This window comes from Capricornis sumatraensis, chromosome 2 (genome assembly GCF_032405125.1).
Source record: "Capricornis sumatraensis isolate serow.1 chromosome 2, serow.2, whole genome shotgun sequence".
Taxonomy (NCBI): Eukaryota; Metazoa; Chordata; class Mammalia; order Artiodactyla; family Bovidae; genus Capricornis; species Capricornis sumatraensis.
The window spans coordinates 83,639,240-83,644,986 of record NC_091070.1 but is presented as its reverse complement, the minus strand read 5'-3'; the positions used below and the strand labels follow the sequence as shown (position 1 = coordinate 83,644,986).

At 42.5% G+C, this 5,747-nt stretch overlaps 1 pseudogene; it reads left to right on the top strand.

The window, feature by feature from the left end:
- The first annotated feature begins 389 nt into the window (after window positions 1–389).
- Window positions 390–982, top strand: LOC138097187 (ras-related C3 botulinum toxin substrate 1 pseudogene; annotated as a pseudogene).
- The last annotated feature ends 4,765 nt before the right edge of the window (window positions 983–5,747 follow it).

Sequence of the window (5,747 nt, the reverse complement as noted above, 5' to 3'; positions counted from 1 at the left end):
CACTGTTTTCTTTGAGGTTGTTCTTCACAGACTCTTCTGATGTCTCATTCTGATTGGAGCTAATTGCTCATTAGGCCAGCTTCACAGCTGTCCTACTGGTATTTCTTTTCGTCGTTCTCCTGGATTAGTTCTATGACTTCTGGAGTCTGTTGTCTTCTTTCTTGGATTCTGTTTTCATTTTTCTGGGGTACATCCTCAAGGCATTTTTTCAGAAAATGTGGAGTCCCACTCCAGAGCCTGGGAACAGCAGCACCGTAGAGGGGTGGGGAAGATAGATGTGAGTGGAGAGGCCACTTCCTGTTTCTCTGCAGTTTTCCCCGGGTTTAGGTGGTGGCCGTTGTTGGGCTCCAGCTTTCAGTCGGGGGAGGGAAGACGAGGTGGTGCGGACCATGGTCCCAGGCACCCTGTCCTCCACCACCCTCCACCTCACGGTGAGCTCGCTGCTTCTCGCCGCAGTGTATCTGCCGCTGGGCTCAGTGAGCGGTCCAGGGGCCGGCCATCAGGTGCGTGGTGGTGGGAGAGCTAGCTACAGGGAAAACTTGCCTACTGATCAGTTATGCAAGCAATGCATTTCTTGAAGACTATATCCCCACTGTCATTCTGCTTAATGTCATGATAGATGGAAAATCAGTGAATCTGGCTGTATGGGATATAGCTGGTCGAGAAGATTTTGATAGATTATGTCCCCTGTCCTATCTACAAACAGGTATTTTCTTCGTTTGCTTTTTCCTTGTGACATCTGCATCACTGGAAAATGTTCGTGCAAAGTGTTACCTTGAAGTGTGATATCATTGTCCCTAAACTGCTATCATCCTGATGGGGCTAAACTTGATGGTAGAAATGATAAAGCCAATGACTGAGAAACAGAGGAGAACCAGCTGATTATTGTCACCTACCTGCAGGGTTTAGCTATGGTGAAAGAGATCCGGGCTGTGTAATACCTGGAGTGCTTGGCACTCAAGACACTGTTTTCGCTTGTTAGTTTATAATAATGTTCAAATTTTAATTAATTTATTTTAATTGGAGAATGATTGCTTTACAATATTCTTTTGATTTCTGCCATACATCAACATGACTCAGCCAAGGTATACAATGTTCCCTCCCTCCCACCTCCCATCCCATCTTACCCCTCTAGTTTGTCACAGAGCACCGAATTTCAGCTCCCTGCATCATACAGCAAGTTTCACTAGCTATTTGTTTTACATATGGTAATGTTTATGTTTCAAAGCTGCTCTCTCAATTTGTCCTGCTCTCTCCTTCCCCTGCCCTGTGTCCACAAGTCGGCTCTCTCTGTCTGCATCTCCACTGCTGCCCTGCAGATAGATTCATCAGTCCACAACATCTTTCTGTATTCCATATATGTGTTAATATATGCTATTTGTGTTTCTCTTTCTGACTTACTTCATTCTGCATAATAGGCTCTAGGTTCTTCCATCTCATTATAATTGAATCAAATGCATTCCTTTTTCATGGCTGAGTAATATTCCATTGTGTATATGTCCCACAACTTCTTTATCCATTCATCTGTCAATGGACATCTGGGTTGCTTCCATGCCCTAGCTATTGTAAATAGTGCTGTGATGAAGAGTGGGGTGCATGTGTCTTTTCAGTTATGGTTTTTCTCAGAGTATGTGCCCAATAATGGGATTCCGAGTCATATGGTAGTTTTATTCCTAATTTTTTAAGGAAACTCTATACTGTTCTTCATAGTAGCTGTATCAATTTGCATTCCCACCAACAGAGCAAGAGGGTTTCCTTTTCTGGCATTTATTGTTTATAGATTTTTTGATGATGGCCATTCTGACAGGTGTGAGGTGATACTTCATTATAGTTTTGATTTGCATTTTTCTAATAGTTATATTGAGCATCTTTTCATGTGTTTATTAGCCATCTGTATTGTCAGAGAAGCCTGGCGTGCTATAGTCCATGGGGTCACAAAAAGTCAGACGCAGCTTGGCTACCGAACAACAACAAGATATTGTTTGATGAAGTTACCTGAGACATCCTCTGGCCCACCTCCCATTGAGAAGAGGAAGAGAAAATGCCTGCTGTAAATGTCCAGACCCTCTCCTGCTCTGTCCCAGCCCCTGGAAACCTTTATAAACTTTGCTCAAACCATGGAGCCTTTGCACTGAATATCAAATTTGTGTTATAGATTAGTTTTTCCATAAAACCATCTTGAACCAATGAATAATTTCTAGGTTTTGCTTGTTTAAAGTGTAAGGGTTCAAGCTTTCACATTCTATTAAAGTTCACCCCTAAAATGACAAACTATCTTAAAGCCTTATTTTTCAAAAGCACTTATTCTTGCTCAGATTAAAAGTTGCCAAAATATCTTGTGAACTAAGTTGCATTGTTGGGCTAAGAACACTGAACGCTGAACCCTTGTCCTTGAGAAGACTGCAGCTTCCAAGGTTAGGAAATGCAGACACTTGCTAACTTAGTTTCAGATATGAACAACAGTTCAGCCTCCTTCATGAAACACTGCCATTTAATGCATCATAAATGTATTAACTCATGTTCATGACCTAATATTGTACTGTATGTCATAATGCACGTGTAACATCTCAGCTCTTTGGATCAATCTCTGATTTCACAGTGAGATTTTGTCCATTCCAGCAGAAAGTGGCCCAGGTTCCTACAGGTCCTTGGAATAGTCAAGGAGGGACTTCTACACCTCTAGGGTAGGCTAGGGTCAAATGGCTCTTGTCCAGTAGGAAGAAGTTTTAGGAGAGACTTTCGGTGCTCAGACGGTAAAGCATCTGTCTGCAATGCAGGAGACCCAGGTTTGGGTTGCATTGGCTACTGGCTATTGGGTTGGGATGATTCCCTGGAGAAGGAAATGGCAGCTCACTCCAGTATTGCCTGGAAAATCCCATGGACCACGGAGCCTGGTAGGTTACCATCCATGGGGTCACAAAGAGTCGCACATGACTGAGCTACTTCACTTTCACTTTTCAGCTCCTTACCTTTCAAGCCTGAGAGTGTAGACTCTCGGGAGTGAGACAGGCTGGGACCTGGGACCTTTTGCTGCAATGCTGTAATGATTGCAGTGGACACACCTTTCCTTGAGCAACAAAATACATAGAAACTATAAGGGGCTAAAAATAACTGTATGCATGTACATTTGGGGCCAATTTTGGACAAAAGATACAAAGATACCAAAAACCTAACTGCCACTTTTGAAGAGCTGGGAGCAAAAGCAGGGAAAAGGGCAAGCGTACCGCCCCCGCCCCCCACCATCCACACCACAATATCACCTAAAGTGTGGGCAAACCACCTAAGGCACCCCTCCAAACTGACCCCTGGACAACCTCCACCCTCACCCCACGTAAGGAGCAACTTTGTCTCTCCCCAAAGAGGTGTGCCAGCAAAGGAAACTGTTGCTTATTCTAGCTTGTTCTCCCGCAGCAGGGGCCCCAATAAAGCCTTGCTTAGAAAAAAATCAGTGTTATTTGCTTTGGTGAGATTTTGAACAGAATTTATACGTTTTCCCTCTGGTTGAGGGCACTGGAGTGGAGTGTGTGGAACACTTGTTATTATTAAAAGGTGAAAACACTTTTGACAAAATATGGAGATGAATTTACACTAATTATTGAAAGTGTCATGGGTAAAACCTTGAAAAGGTTAATTTCTGTCAAATACACTAGATGATGAAGAAATGTCCATATTAACAGTAAGTGTTTTCTTAAGCTTTTCGTTTTTTAAACCTTCCCATCCCTTCTGAAGTTGGGCATTTAATTCATCTCTGACCTGGTCATTCTCAGAGTGGCTAACTTAGTAAGTGCTTTTCTTGTAGAACCCCTTCTTAATGAGCAATATGCCTCCTTATATTATAAAATCTTTATGGATATGCCTTAGGAACAAATTTTTTGTAGATTAGTAAAAGTGTATTCCTATTTTCATGTTAAAAAAAAAGAAAGTGTGTATAACATAGGTGGAGTTACAAAGCTAGTGAATTTGAGTCCTTGAATATTTTGAAATCTCTTCACTGTGACCTTGCACTTAAATAAGAGACTCCAACTCAGTTTCCTTTCAGATTGCTGTAGTGACTATTCAGTTGCCTTCTAGAAAGTTCTATTGTATAAGAAAAACATCTAATGCAGTTTGATTGCCATTTATTTTTAGATATTTTCCATTTTTTCCCCTAAGAAGGTTCACGATTTCCTCTTGATCACTGGGCTTCAGAAACTTTCCCAATTTGTTGCAAAGTGTGCGTCTTTTTTCAGTGCACTGGCTCCGTGGTGAGAATAGTAAAATGCTCCTGCTTTTCTGGTTGGCCTGCTTCTCTTTCCCTTGGGAACTACCATGGTCTCACTCTCTTCACATGACTTCTGTTAATGAAGAGGATCCAATCTGAGGGTTCTTTTTCCCCAGCCAGGAGATTGGTTCAGGTATGGACATGTGATCCAGGTCAGGCCAATCAGAGTACTTTTTAGAGATGATTTAGATGCTGAGAAAGAGGATTATGCTTTTTTTTTTATCTGGGTTTGGTGGAAGGAAGAAGTAAGACTTGAGCTTCTAGAGGACTTCTTGGCCACAACAACTAAAGATCCTGCCTGGGCATGAACCCAACCCAGGGAGTCAGAGGGGAGGATGAGCGTGAAAGAGAGAAAGAGAGAGAGAGAATGAATGAATGTCAAATCATGAACCTCTGGGGGCAGGGGAGACAGGAGTCATATCAGACAATACATTCATTTTCTCTTTACAAGATATAATTTGGTTTCCCTCAAGATAAACAAAAGAATCTTGATAATGGAATGACAACTTTTAACAACAACAACAAAAAAATCCTGTCTTTCAACAGCCAAGGAGAGTTTCCTTTTATTATTTGATTAATCCTTGGCTCTTGGACTGCAAGGAGATCCAACCAGTCCATTCTAAAGGAGATCAGTCCTGGGTGTTGTTTAGAAGAAATGATGCTAAAGCTGAAGCTCCAGTACTTTGGCCACCTCATGTGAAGAGTTGACTCATTGGAAAAGACCCTGATGCTGGGAGGGATTGGGGGCAGGAGAAGAAGGGGACGACAGAGGATGAGATGGCTGGATGGCATCACCGACTTGATGGACGTGAGTTTGAGTGAACTCCTGGAGTTGGTGATGGACAGGGAGGCCTGGCGTGCTGCAATTTATGGGGTTGCAAAGAGTTGGACACAACTGAGCGACTGAACTGAACTGAACAGCTGGTCAAGAATCTTTCTGCAATGCAGGAGACCCAGGTTCAGTCCCTGGGTTGAGAAGATCCCCTGGAGAAGGGAATGGCAACCCACTCCAGTATTCTTGCCTGGAGAATTCCTTGGACAGAGGAGCCTGGCAGGCTACAGTCACAAAGAGTTGGACATGACTGAATGACTACCACTTCCTCCCTTTCATGGCTTCAGTGCTTGTCTAAAATTCCCATTATTTGAATATTGGCTTTCTGAGATCTAGCCTCCCTCTCCTTTTGTCTTTCCTCATCTTAAAAACCACTTTGACATTTTAATCTATATTCTGATACAGTTCCTAGACTTTATTGTTTGATTTGGTCTTTCCTCTCTTCAGCCCTTTTATTAAGTTCTCCATTTCAGCCAGTTTCTAATTCTAAGAACTTTTAAATTTTGTTTGTTCCTGTTTCCCCCCCACCCCACCCCCACCATGGCAAGTTGCTTTTGTTTTCTGCATGTAACAGTCAATGAATTAGCATTTGTTTTCTGTTTGCTGTGTCATCTCTGTTTTTCCTTCTCAGTTGCTCCGTTCTCTTTGATTCTT